Here is a 15,068-nt window from a genome sequence, read left to right as displayed (position 1 = left end):
CTTTCAGGTTCCCAGTGCTCTCTTTCTTCAGGCTGGGCTGTCCTTGTGGGTGCCACATGGTTTGGTGGTCCACAGCTTCCCTCGCCCTCATCTTCCCCTCCCCCCGACGAGCCTAGTTTAAAGCCCGCCGGAGGAGATCCGCCAACCTAGAAGAAAACACACGCTTACCTTTGGGGGACAGGTGAAGCCCATCCCAACTGAGCATGTCCCTCGTCGTAATGTGCAGGTTGTTGTCCAGGAAGCTGAAGCCTGCCTCAAGACACCACTGCCGAAGCCGCCAGTTGGTCTCTCTGATGCAGTTCTCATGCTGTCTTCTGCGTCCGTTCACTGGTAGGATGGAAGAGAATACCACCTGTGCACCAAACTCCCTCAGCACGCCGTCCAGAGCACTGTAGTCCATCATCAGGTGATCGGGGGTTCTCCTGGCTGCATCATTAGTACCTGCATGGACTAGGACCATGGGGTAGTAATTGGTGGGCTTAATCCTGGCCTGGATTACTTCCGTCACGGTGGTGGGCAGGATCACCTCACTTTGCAGGATGGATTCAGCCCAAGGGGTGTAGATTGCTAAACCCTGTTTTAAGCAAAGTCTAGGAACTGCACCAGGAGCACAGGCCTGTAGGGATGTAATAATTTATAAGCTGGCAACACTCCATGGTTCCCACACCTTGTCTCCTATGCTTTGTCAAGACAGTTCTGGGAGAAGTTGGGAATCTCTTGCATGTCTTGCATGCTAGCTTTAAGCAAGTTAACTGGGATATCAGTAAAAACTTAGCCATGGAAACATGGGCTTTACTTGCTTACTCAGAGCCCTGCATTGATTTTTTGCAACTCTCACTGGAGCCTGTGTCACTGCAGGTATTACAGCATCCAAGTTAGGTTGTTTCAGAGCTTGCTCATGCATGTCCACACATGCAGTAGTCACTCTTCTGGACTGCAGTATAAACGTACCCATAAAATGCATAAACGTATCATTGGTATTACAGGAACTGCATTCATTTTGCCCAGGTTGGCTGTACAGTACTACACTTTTGGAGCTATCTATTGAGTGAGATACATGTTACTGACTGGGAAGATACTGAAATTAGTGGTAGCTGGCATTTCTAGCACCTTGGCTCAAGTCTCTGCTTGGCTGCTTTGTGCTGTCTGCATCAGGGGATGAGAATATGACATGGGTGCCAGAATCGAGAGCAACCTAACTCTTGTCATATGGGAGCACCAAACACTAGTATTTGGGAATGGGACAGATTCAAACTGGTGATTGAGAGGCTAAGTATCTTATTAGCTCTGATGCACAAGGTATCTATTCTCCAAGAAATTCTAATCTGGCTACCTCTTAAATTACTACAGGCATAATGGGTGTCTCTACACATGCAGCGATGCTGTTCTGATGAGCTGTAATTACTGCACTCCAGTGTCCTGTGTAATAATGGTAGTGGGGGTGCTTTAACTGAAGCTTGTTTGATGAGCTTTACTTAAGGCACCTTCATCACCATTTTTCAGCATGGGGATGCTGATATGTGAGGTGCTCTGTGTGCTTTAATTAGAGCAGCTTTCAGAGCCGCTGTAATTAAAGCGCCCCCCCCAACCACCACTCTTGGAGCACGTGTATAAATTAGGGCTGTGTGAAGCTTTGGTCACTGATTCGACTCGGCGGCCAAATCTCCAAATCCGAATCGAATCAGGAGACCCTTTAATCTCTCCAAATCGAATTGGAATCCTCTGAATCAATTTGGAGATTAGACATAAACACAGCTTTATATGTTTTTTTCTACATACCTCAAGTTACCAGGTGGCTTGTGAATGCTGAGATGGTGGGGTGGATGAAGCATCCCATGGGAGCATGGAGGGGTCCCCAGCACTCCTGGTGGTGTACCCAGAAGTGGACCAGAAGCACTCTGGATCTGCTGCAGAGCGTGTGGGGGACTTCCCTGCCCCACAACTTAGTGACTGGTGCCTCCTGGGTCTGGGCCGGGGAAGGGGGTGAGGGGGATCCCTTCGTGCTCCTGTGGGATGCTCCATCTGCCCCACCATCTCAGCTTTCATGAGCTGCACCTGGTACCTCAAGGTATGTAGAAAAAACATTTAAAGCTGTGTCTATGGCCGAATTGCTGATTCTCTGAATCTGCATTGAATCTTCAGATTTGGATTTGGCTGAATTGAATCAGGACAGTGATCCGAATCAATGAATTGAATCACTGTCCCTGAATTCTTTCTGACTCTAAATCCAAATAAGATATAGTGTGCTTCGCACACCCCTAGTATAAATGTCCTCAGTCTCCTAGTGAGTGCTTATTTAAAACGGAGATCAGGTTTGTACAGGCTACTACTTCTTGGGTTTTAGGGTCAACATGTAGGAGAAGTGGGGTTTTATCTTCCACATGGAGCCATTCTCTGGATGGCTGCACGTGTATGATACCAAGGAGATAGGTAACTATTTATGATATAGCAGCAGCATATTGAGTTTGGGAATATTGGAGTGTGTTTATTCTGGCCTTTGGAGCAGCTTGTGGCCCATGAATAGAGCAATATTACAGACAGTGGAACCAGACAGGGATTTGGTATGGTATTCCTGCAAGTCTGACCATAGGCATCAGACTTGATCTGTTATTTTGGAGATTTACTTTTGATTCACAGGTTGGGGATTAAAGGTTGTGAGCTGCTAAAATATCAAAGGCAACCTGGGAAAGACGTGAGCCTTGAACTTATGTCTTCCTGATCAAACAACATTCTTTGTCATGTCTGTGCCTGAGATTTTACCTGAGCTGTGGAAAGGTGTCGTGGGGCTGTCAAATGCAAAGGCCATGTAAGATGTGTGTAACTTGGCAGGTCTGCAAGTCTAGCATGCTAACTTGCATGGAGTTAGTCTTGTCATGATAAGGAAGAGGTTGGAAAGGTCTGAACAGGGCACATTAATTATTCATAATGATGTGGCTTTGGGTTGGTGTGCTATATGCTGCTGTTCTTTTTTTGCAGTCCTTTGTCCTTCTTTCCTATGTTATTGGCATTGGTCACATTCACTTACCAGAAAATTATGCTTAACTGACCTCTTTGTGTGTGCTGAAAACTGGACCCAGAGCAGCTTACATATACTGTGGTAATTTATCTTCTACAATAACCAATCTGGTGTGTACAAGGAGAGGCTATCTTTAGTTTTAGCTCACTTGCAGATTAGCCTGTACCTGGAAAAATCTCTTAAGTGGTATTTACATTCCTGCCACTCTGATGAATATCAGTAGCTTTCACGAGCCAGGCCCCATCTTTTTCTTTTTCTATGATGTGGCATCCACTATATGTTTACCTTTTTATCCTTTGTCTTTACTCACAGTGATGTTAAACTGATCAATCAGAGCACAGGCATTTTCAAAGTCACAGGGGTCTGAATATAAACTTGCAGTAGATTTACAGCATAGAAAAACAGGCAGCCATCATCACACTTAACCACTTAGCATAAGCCTACCATCTGGCCACCTTAGGACTTAGTGAGTATAGCAAGAAACACCCAGAGTCATTTCAAAGGGCGATGGGATGATTTTACACACTTAGCGAGTCAGAGTGTGGATGCAACATTATTAGGGGAAAGAGGTGTGGCTTGCAAAGCCTCTCTACTGCCTTGCTTATCTTTCTGCTAGAGTACACTTCTCCCAGTGTGGGTGCAGAATCTTATTGGCATTGCAGACAGATTTCTTGTGACCTTAGGGAATTTCCAGCTCACTTTACATAGAAAACACATGCTAGAATGGAGGCCTCTGTGCCTGGAAAAGTGGCTGGAGAGTCTGCAGTCTGCTTTACAAACATAGCAAGTGTCCTCTATGCTCACACATTGGCTTCCATTGCTGAATATAGAGATATCTAAGTCTCTGAGGATCCCCTCTGAGGATTCTTGATGCATTAATTCTTCTGTCCAGACTATAGGTAGGGACCTACCTAAAATGCAACTAATCAAAGGGTTTTTTGCAGGCTGCTCACGGTGCGCAGAGTCAATTTTTTGGTCTTTTTGCAGTGAGGCCTCCTCACAACTGATTGGCTGAGGGGTCTTGGCACTCCCACCTCTTGCTGCTGATTGGCTGAGGCCAATCACTCATCTTCAGACTTCAGTATTGCTCTAGCATTGCATCTGGCTTCCTAAAAGATGGCGCCCAAACCCTTTTGTTTTCCTGTCTGATTCCTTCACTGAGTCTACATCTCTAGCTCAGCCTCTTAGTAGCTCTCTCTCAAACCACATGTTCTATTGCTCCAGGTATTGCCACACTTTCTTTGTATTCTGCTAAGCTTTTAATTTTTGGGGGCCATTCCATGCAAAATACCAGGAAATGCCATTTTTCACAGTGATCACAGAAATCGCCATTTTTCACCGTTTCCATGAAAATCACAAAACTGCAGTTTAAGTAGATACCTAACTATAGGAGGCTGCCTTAAAATTTAATTCAGCCAAAATGGAAATGGTCACAGGTTTCCCTGGCTAAATAGTTGAAGAATGTATTATTTTATGCCTGTTTACTTCTAGGCTTCCCATTAGGCTTTGAAGTTCCTTTCTGTCTTGGATGTGATCCTGATGAATGAGTGCCCTCAGCTCCATTGTCCTTAAATGTGACCTGCAAAGAAAAATGAGGCAGTTTCTTTTTAAATTTTTTTTCTCTGATGTAAGAGGAATCAATTCTCCCTCCCCCACTTTTCTTTCTCTTCCATTTATATTATACATTAGAATTTCTATCAACCATCTATTTAACGTCGGTGACTAATAAATGCTTTGGAGGAGAAAGACCTTTGTTAATGATCAGCAACTCAGCCCCTTCAATTACAGCGTGAGAGTTCATGGCACACCTATTTTGAGACTCATCAGAAAAAGAGAGACCAGATTTGCATACACTGGTGCCTACATATACCCTCCATCCCTGGAAAAACCTTTCAACCCTTCATCATTAATCAAAAAGGAGCAAAAAAACAGGGCACGTGCCCAATGTAAAAAAAAAAAAAATGAAGAAAGAAAAAGATAAACCTTTCCAGGACACTTTTAATAGCAATTGGAGGCAGCAGCCCTAGGGAAGTGACTCAGTATCAGACAGACCAGATCCATCTCCCTTTATTTATTCAACCCCACATTTAAAACCTCCCAGAAAAGGTTATCAACAAATCAGATAAAATCCCACATCCCTTCAACAACGGAACTACAGCCTTATGGTGAAATCTGATTGTATTGGTGCAAATAGGGCACAGAGTGGCTGTACGGATGTCAATAGATACCTAGGCATTATTTAGGGTTAGGAAGGAATTTTACCTCCTGGTCAGATTGGTATGGACTGTATGGGTTTTTGCCTTCCTTTGTAGTGGGGGTGTGGCCTGCTACCTAGGATCTCTCAAGCATATATTAACAACCCTTTACAGAAGCAGGACATTGGCTACTATGGTTCCCCTGCTTCACCTGTAGCAGGTTAGGGTGTTATGTTTTGTGTTGTGTTAGTCTTATGAGGAGCTTAGATTATGGATTGTATAGGATAGTTTGCATAGGGATGATGCTGCCTCAGGCAGGTGGTTGGACTAGATGACTTCTGGAGATCTCGTCCAGTCCTCTTTTTCTATGATTTCTATTATCTAAATATGCCCAAGATTTTCAGAATAACAGGGATTTTTTGCATACATCAGTTCTTGGTGTGCAAGTACTCACTCTATTGTGGATCCATCACACACACATTTGTATGACATACGGCCTGATTTTTCTCAAGCAGAGCTTTGTCTTAGACTGCAGTGGATGCAGGTCCATCCTTAGACTAATGTTTCCTTTCAGAAGGGGTATAGGACTGCATACATTTATATTATTCACTAAAGTCTATATAATGATACACAAGAAGTTTGTGTGGACAACAGCAACATGATCTTAGACATGTTGAGAATCAAAATAGTAGCAATCAATGATTTATCAGTGATTACTATTGATTGATTTATCATTGATTTAGAATAGTAGCAATCCATGATATATCCAGTTTTAAGACCATGCACAATTAGAGCGGCAGGAACAACTTCTGTTTTTAAATTGAGAATTTTTTTCCTGGAAAAAAAGGAAATTTTTATCAAAACCTCATTGCATATTTGAAATACTCTCATTTGTCCATTTTCTAGTATTTTTGTCTTATTCTGTTCATCACGATTTTGCAACCGGTTGAGAAAGTTGAAAATTAAGAATAGAAAAGAACAAACAAAATGCAACAAAACCTGTTTTGAATGGTACTTTAAGGCAGTAGTTCTTGACCTGTTTTGAACTGGGACCCATTTGCCAAGATTGATAGCTTGTCCTGACCCACAGTCCCCTGCCCTCCCAGGCCATGATGGTGCCCCTCACTCCTGACCCACAGTCCTCTGCTCCCCCAGCTGCCCACTTCTTGCTTGGACCAGAGCCTGAGGAGTGAGTGCTGCCCCCTGCATGTATGGGCACTGTCTCTGTGCCAGGCACACAGCTCCCTGCCATAAAGGACTGCCCCTACCCCCTTCCCCCACTGAAGTGCTAGGTGCCTTCCCCCCTCTCTCCCTGTGCCCTACCACAGCCCTATGCCCGGCCACCTTCTCCAATGCTGGCATTTATGCGTGCGCGCGTGTGCATGCGCACACACACACACACAGACTCCCCACGCCCCCCCAGCCCTCCAGACGGTTCCCTGGACCCCCGCTCCCATGACCCGGCCTTGCTATATGCTGGCTGTGTGCATCTGTGCATGCAGATGCACATGTGCCCACTGCCTCCAATTATCCCAAGCAGCCCCTTGTAGGCTGTAATGCTGCCAGCCTGCAAAAATGCAAACTGTCATGCATTTTTCTGGTACTTGTTCGCGACCCTTTCAAATATTCTTGTGACTCACTTTTGGGTCATGACCCACTGGCTGAGAAACACTGCTTTAAGGCACAGGGCACCAGATACATGCTCTCCTGAACATCAGGAGTGAAATTCTGGCACCACTGAAATCATTGGGAGTTGTGCCATCAGTCTTCAGTGGAGCCAGGATTTCACCCCAGACACCTTGGCAAACTTCTCCAGAAGCAGACTTTATGGAATATCAGCAGTGAAAATCTGTTTCACACTGGTTTTTAACCACTTATTTTATCCCAACCCTAACCTCAACCTTAAATTAAGGAGACTGTGAGATTGTCATTCTAGCTGAGTAAAACTAGCTTTTCTCTATTAATAACCAAGGGAAAAGCAATCAGTCTTAACGCTGCATACAAGCATGAAATATATCAAAATGGATTATTTAGTTAGCTCGCAAATAAACTTAATGAGGTGCGACCATTTCTATTTATTTATTTTTTTACCAAGGAGATTAGTAATTATCAAGTCAGTCTGCTAATGGACTAAAAATATTTATTACATAACGGTAGAAACCCTTAGCACTGAAAAAATAATTTCAATTTATATTCCATGTAAAGAATGTATTAATATCTAACAAAACCATTATTGTAAAGTCAATGGTAGGACTAGCAGAAATTACTTAAAACATAGTTCAAACTCTTGTAAGCCTTTCAATTCTAAGCCATGTCTCTAGCCAAAATTTCGTTGTTCATATTACTTCATGACTAAATCCACATTATGGATCACATTCATTGACTATATTGAGCTGAATCAGGCCCATTTTTTCTTTAGAAAAGCTGAAGCTCTTTTGTTATAAAAAGTCCTATGGAATTCCTTGGAACTCTTCTTGTACTGCACCATTTTTCAGCGCAGGGACACTGATACAAATGACTTTGGAGTCTGCTGGAGCACGGTAACTATCACATTCCAGCAAACTCTATTTAATTGAGTCTGCTCTGATGCACTGTAATTACATCAGGTCGGAGCAGCATTGATGCACGTGTATAGGTGCCCCATGAGCTTAAAGTTGTGCAAATTCTTAAGGACTTTGCGGACAGAGCCTTAATGTGTAAAAGTGAAAGGTAGTTTGCATCATGTTCTTGTTGTTGGCATACATTGTGCATGATCACAAGAGAATATGCCCACATTGTTCAAGTGTGCTGTTTAGTTTAAGTATGGCTAGATGCTCAGCTAACAAAAGGCTGCCTGTGTTGCTTGTCCTGCAGGAATTCTCTTTTCTGACATAGTTAGTTTTGCTGCAGCAACTTATTGACTCATTTAACTAAAAGGAGCCCAGCCTGACAATAGTTTAGAAGGTAAGAGAATTCTGCAGAAAGGACTTAGAAATGAGACAGATTGTCAACAGCAAAGAGGAATAACCACTGGAACAAACTGCCCAGGGAAGTGAACGATACTCCTTTTCTTGATACCTTCTAATCAAGGCTACATGCTTTTCCGGCAGGTAGTTAAATACACATTATAGGGTGCAATGCAGGGGGAACGGTGAAATTCTATGCCTTGTGTTGTTCAGGAGATCAAACTTGATAAGCAGCTGGCCCTTTCTGCCCTGGAAATCCATCAGTCTGTGAACTGCTCTTGAATAATGACATTGATCAAGGGAGATGATGGGTCAGATGCTCTACTGTTACTTCAATTTTATCCTTGTGCAGCACCACTGAAAAATTGAAGAGCCAGGGAGACTAGTTCGTGGGGACAGCTGCAGCAGCAGCCAGCTTTGAACAGTCAGAGAACTTTCAATAGCCTTAGTGGACTTCCTCTGCCCAGTGCTGAATAGCTGTCTGCTCCAATCCTCTCCCTCTACTTCCTTCACAGTTTTGTCATCTCAGCTTCACTTCACACCTGCTCCTTTACTTCCAGGTCCCTTGTCCTATCCTGTTTCCTTCACTGTCTCTTTCCCCTTCATTTTTCTTTCCTTTTAGCCTACTATCATGCAGCGCCCCCCCTCCAGTATGGGTTTATCATCTCATTTGCTGTTATTGCATCTTTTACTCTGTTTGTGTGTTTTAATTTATCCTCAACCCTGTGTCTTGCTCATTTTGATTGTAAGCTGCTCGGGTGGGGACTGTGTGGTAGGCTGTTTGCACAGGGCCAGCACTTCGGAGTCCAATTCTTGGTTCACCCTTAGGCAGTACTATAATGCATAGCATTATAATGATGTCTTATTATTAAAAAAGTAAGGAGAAAGATAGTATAATGGTGATTTGGGTCATGAGGTAAATTGGGATTAAGTTTGTGATGGCCAGTGTTCTAACATCATATTGATTTGTTATTGCTTTGGGGATAAAGCTGTGATTTATTTTGTGGGCCTACTCTTTGCTGTATGTTTTGCAGAGCCAGCCTTAGGGAAAATGGCACCCTGGGGGAATTTGTATTTTGGCACTCCCGCCCCCCATACTCCCAAGTCAGTAGCACTGTTACAGGCACGAGCAGGAAGGCATGGGCATGGAATGCAGTCTGATGGGGAGGCAAAGCTGCTCACACTACTTGGCTCAGCTCCTCCAAAGCAGTGGCTGGAGATGGGAGGAGGGGGCTGTGAGAGGAGGAGGGGGGCAGTCTGGGCTCCTCCTGCTTGGTGCAGGGATCGGTCAGGGCAGGGCAGGGGGAGTGTACTACTGCGTGTGTGTATATGTGTGTGTCCCTCCTACCCCCACCCCCGAGCCCTGGGTGGTTACCCATGCTGCTCACCCCTAAGGCCAGCTCTGATGCTTTACGTTTGATATCACAGGTTATTTTACTTTATCAATTGTCTATTTTGTAAATGGCAATGGGTAGAGATATTCATCTAGAAATACGGAGCTGCGTAACTGAGCATCACGTTTAATGCTGTGGGACTTTCTTGCTGGAGCAGAAGAGGAGAAAAATACTGCAGTGTCACTAGATGGGATTCATCGCAACTTTCCACTCCAACGCTCTGACAATAGGCTGCCTGTTAGAAAAATGGAGCTCAGGTGTCCTTCCTGTCATTTGTGGAAATCAAGGGATTTTGAAAAATGTCACCATTTCTCTGCAGCCACTGGAAGAGGAGTATAGCTATGGATAGAAGCCTAACCTATAGGTAAGGGGGGAAAATCAGGTTTGTTAGCATCCTTGTCTTCAATGCAGTGCTCTGGAGTTTCTGCTGCAAAGGTCCCCGAATAAACAATGTGTTTAAATGCTAGGCATTCCTACTGATGATTTTTTTTCTTCTTCTTATAGTCTGAATTTTCAAGCTGAGGATGAGAGCCATGAGATTCATTAGTTTCCAAGCTGTGCCTCAGTAAATAAAATAGTTATGGACTGTACCTTCCCATGCTGGCAGATTACATCACATGCCTTCTTATATTTCATCTCTCTCTTCTGTGTACTTGTTGCAGAGCTGAATTTGCTATGACTCACAGGCAGGGACTAAGGGACCTACTGTAGTGGGTTTGTAAAAATGTTGCTGTTTAGGCAGCTGATGCCACATTGATCCTGGCTCAGAATCCCGACTTTTTGTTGGTGTGAAATTAGAACTTTAAAAATAATTTGAAGGTGAGTTTTAGGAATCTGCGAGACTGAGCTGTAGCATGACAAGTAACTGTGGACTAGGAGAGGGGGAACAAAACCAAGTGAAAATATCCTTTTTGTCACTGAAGAGGACAACTACCTTATAAATATATCTATTGTACCCTGTACTTCTCGCCCAAGCCTTTGAAAGCTGGGAGATTAAATTTGTTTTCCTGTGGAAGTTTGCCAAAAGGTAAAGGACAAAAATTGTGCTTGCCTTTTTCTCTGGTGTTTCCAGTAGAAAAGAAGCCAGTGCAGCTGAACTGTCTTTTCATTCCCTGCGTGTACCAACATCCCCAATCATCTCAGTCGTGATGTGCATGGCTTTGGGAATAATATTTAACTGAAGCAGTCAGGGGAGCACATGTGTTGTTTTGGGAGAACAGTCTCTTTTTTTTCCTTAATTTTTTCAAAACGCTGTAACTCAAGTTACTTACAGTAAGCATTTTTTTTAAGAAGTTAAAATAAAACCTAGTAGAGATTTGTTGCTAATTATAGCCTCTGATCCAAAAATGCTTAAACAATACATGCAAAATTTCATACATGTGAATAATCACAATGATGTCTATATCTGTTCTGATAGCCTCCATAATACTGTCAGATTATGCAGCTGAAATCAGGGATCACTGGTTTGTAAAGTCACCCACTGTGGGTAAACATTTCAGATTCAGAACCTAAACCAAATGTTACAATGTATCATATTTGAGACTTGAACTAAGGCAGGCAATAAAACTCCTCACCAAACCAGCCCTTAGAAGAGTCAGGTTCAGAACCTTTGTCTTCATTCCTGATTGAAAAACAGCTGGAAAAACGGTGTTGCTCTGTAAACAAGCAATAAGAGTAATAACATGCGTGGCTTTGACAAGGACTTCCTGTGCAACCACAAGCGAGCTAATTAACCTTTCTCATTGTGTTTCTTCATTTTGCAAAATGGACACAATAATAAATGCCCTCTTTTGCAGGGCTGTTTTGAGGCTATGCTCAATTTTTGCAAAGTACTTTCTCAGACCCAGGGATGGAAGGTGAAAAAAAGTGAACAGCGTTTTTTGTATTAGCACATTACTTGATTTATTTTTTATTGAGGGACATTATGCACCTAATTAAGAACAAAATCTCAGCAAGGGGTACAAATTAGAGCTCAGTTGTGGCAGCTACTATAGTTCAGGAGAACTCGCACTAAAGTAGCTAGTGAAAGGCTAGTTCAGCTATATCTCTACACAACCTGGAGTCACAGCAGTGACTGCAGCTGGAGACGTATTCTCCTGAGAAGCACAATCCTGCCTAGAACACAGAGTTCAACATGAGGGATATAAAAACTGGATCATCCCTGAGAGGAATGCAGTGTGCTGACTGCTATATAGGTGGGGTGAATCTAGGGTGCTGGTCTTGGGGGTGGTTCTTATATGGATTGGATGGAGAAGGAGGTGACTGCCCTGGCACCAGGCACTTAGAGACCTGAAGGAAAAGAGACTTCTTGTGATTTCCTGCCCATCCCAAGCACCTGTGCAGCAGCCAGACAAAACCTGACCATCAGCCCCTAACTTTCATTGCTAGAGACCTGAACCTGGCCGAGGTCCCAAGTGAGATCATTATTATTTATATAGTTTGATCAGCATGGTTTACATCAGGGGTGGGCAGTTATTTGGGCCACATGGGGAGTTTGGATGAGCTGTTGTGGGCTGGGTCAGGACCACCCCCCTCAGCAACTCACCAAAACTCCCTATGGGGCTACAGGTGGACTTGGAGCAATGTTCAGGAGTGGGAGGGGTGGGCAAGGCTGGGATTATGGGGCTGGGTTGCTGGGTGATGACAGCTTAGGTTTCTGGGGGGGATGTGGGTGTGTGTGGGGGGGGGTGCCTGGGAGCTAGGTCCTGGGGACCTGTCATGGGTGAGGGGAGGGAGGGGAAACAGGTGGTGCATGCAACAAAACTTGCCCCAGTGGTGTGGTCTGCATTGCCCCTGTGGCACTCAGCATGGGGCTGAGCCCCACCCACTTGCAATGGGGCAGGCCACCCCACTGGTGCCTGTGGCCCAGCCCAGCCAGACACTGTTCTGCTCCCCCCCACCTCTATCTCCTGCTCTTTTCCTTGCTGTGCTGTGCTGTGCTGCTCTGGGCAGGCAGCTTCAGCCGGGTGGCTTTGCCCCAGCATGTGGGGCTGTGATTGCAACTTCACCAGAAGGCAGCCGGGAGCTGGAGTCAGAGCTTTGTGCACTGGAGTTGGAGCCTCACATGCTGGGGCAGGAGCCAGCCGACTGAAGCCACCTGGTGTGGCACAGCACAGCATGGTGCGGCAAGGACAAGATCAGGAGCAGGAGCTGTCACTAGAGGTGGGGGGAGCAGAGCAGCACCTGGCTGCCTCTGCACCAGAAGCTGCATGTGCTGGTTGGGGCCAGGCTGTGGGTGCTGGTGGGAGTGTGGAGTGGGCTGCCTATGGGCTGTATGTTGTTCATGTATGTCTACATGAACTGTGTCAAATCAAAGAGGGATATTTACAGGATGCAGTTCAAATGAGTTTAGTTGCTTTGCTAGTCTCCAGAGAGAATTTGTCCATACCAGAACATCGTTCTGCCATGAACAACTGCCTCCAGTGCAACACCAGAAAGAGAGGCTGACACAGGATTTAAATACTTTGGCTCAGTTGAATATGGAAACTTGCCTCCTAGTGCCACCAATATACAAATGATATCTATTGCTATCAAATTTCCCACAATTTGTACAAATACCTGCTGCATGTAGAAAGAGTGCTGGCCACAAAGCACAAGGCAGGATGCACTTTCTACCATTTTCATCCTCTTGAGCTTGCACTTCCATCTGACAAATACAGAAGGTGTTTGTACTCTACACCATGGGCATGCTCACTCTGAAAGACTTTGCTCTCCCTTGAAAGGATAAATAACAGGACTGGCACAGAGCAAGGCTTGATTAGTATTGAGTGTAAGTTTTTTTTTTTCTTGACAAGTCTTTGGCACATCTTTGATTACTCACCTCTTTGCTCTGCCAAGTCCTTGCAAGACGTACTGAATGTCCAGTGCCAAACAATCTCTTTAAATATTAATCAGTAGAAGAGTGCATGAATTCTACAGCTGAAAAATCGTGCTTAGGTATTATTTGATCTAAAATAAAAGGACTATGTGCCATGTTTGATTTTGGCACATTGTTTTTCCCCATAAACCAGTTAACTATGGAGATTCAGACTGTGGCTGGCCATTGTTTTTGTGTATATGTGTGGAAATGGGACTCTTGCTTCTTTCATAAGCTCCCATTCCAGGGAGAGTTTCATTTTGAGGGTTTTTTTTTTTTTGTTGGCTTGACTATCAGGGTTGTGCAGAAGTAGCAGTGCTTGCAGTACCAAAGAGGATGGAAAGGAGGTGGGCCTTTTCCTCCTTCTCACTGACCAGCCAAGCTGACTCAGCAGGCACTGGAGAAGACATCAAGAGTCCTCTGAAGAGATGTAGCAGCCGATGATTCTTTGCTCCCCACAACTTCCACCCAAGCCCCTGCCTTATCTTCAAAACAAGTGTGTGTCCTAGTAAGCTCAATAAAGTTCTTATATCTCAATTAAGCTCAATAAAGTGTTGCTTTTTACATTGTGTAGGAGAAAACAGTGTGCATGAAAGGGGTTTCCCGCATGGTGTGTATGTATTTTACTATTTAAGGAAAATTCATGTTCTGATCCTGGAAGGTGTTAGTTGCCTTCTATTCCTGTTTCACAGACTTGAATGAAATTACCCTGTATAGTACTGAAAAAACAAAAGCAGAACAAACAGAAACCCCTTCTTTTCTGTACCAAAATAAGGAAATATATAATTCTACATGTATCAACATGCAAAGAAAGAAAGTAATTTTACATGGTCACATCCCAGGAAAGAAAACTGAAGAGAGAGACCTTGAATCAGGCCTGATATTCACTTCCATTGTAAAATGTATGTAAGATATTCTGAAGTTTTTTGTTCAAGGAGCCCTGTTCTAGCATGGACTTTGGAATTTAAATGCCTAAGCAGACTAAGCACCTTTGTAAATCCTGTTAGGCACTTGTCTTTCTCCTTAGGCATGTGCCTACCTTTTGCAAATTTAGCCCTCTGACCTGCTGAGGCAAACCATCTCCCAGTTGTCTTCCTCACCAAGTAACCTCTCCAGCAATATGTACTATGAGCTCTGCATTCCTAGCATGGTCTATTCCTGTGTCCTGAAAACTGAAATTCGACTATTTATAACGGGAGTCTCCAAAATACTTTTTATATAAATAGTTCAGTGAATACTTTTTTATAGTGTAAAGTAACTTTAAGTACTAATGATATTAGTGAATTTCACCTATAACATAGAGAATGCGTGTTGTGCACACCACTGAAAAATGACTTTGCCACTGGGGAATAGTAAGCAAGGTTATAGGTTGCTCATGCATAATAAATAGTTTAGTTGGAGCTACGTGGTAAAACATTGCATGATGGATTGAAAATGTAGGGGCTAATTAGAGCACAAACTAAAGAATAGCTATCCCTTCCCTAGCTAAACATAACTTGTATAAACAAGAATATTAATTATCTGGGTTACGTAAATTCTAGCTATCCAAGCTGCTGAAAGCTCACTGTAATTTGAGACCTCACCCAGATCTCCCTTGGGTACCACTGTAATACGTATATATACACAATAGGGCAAGAAGGTTATTGTGGGAACCTGAATTCT

At 43.8% G+C, this 15,068-nt stretch overlaps 1 long non-coding RNA gene across 1 annotated transcript in view; it reads left to right on the top strand.

The window, feature by feature from the left end:
• LOC102374352 overlaps positions 1–13,907 on the top strand; it is a 34,763-nt gene extending 20,856 nt beyond the window's left edge. The window contains exon 3 of the long non-coding RNA XR_325078.2: positions 13,704–13,907. This is a non-coding gene — a long non-coding RNA (uncharacterized LOC102374352). The remainder of the gene's footprint in view (positions 1–13,703) is intronic.
• Positions 13,908–15,068: the final 1,161 nt, after the last annotated feature.

This window comes from Alligator sinensis, unplaced genomic scaffold (genome assembly GCF_000455745.1).
Source record: "Alligator sinensis unplaced genomic scaffold, ASM45574v1 scaffold1438_1, whole genome shotgun sequence".
Classification (NCBI taxonomy): Eukaryota; Metazoa; Chordata; order Crocodylia; family Alligatoridae; genus Alligator; species Alligator sinensis.
The sequence above is the reverse complement of the archived record's forward strand: the minus strand, read 5'-3'. Positions and strand labels throughout refer to the sequence as shown.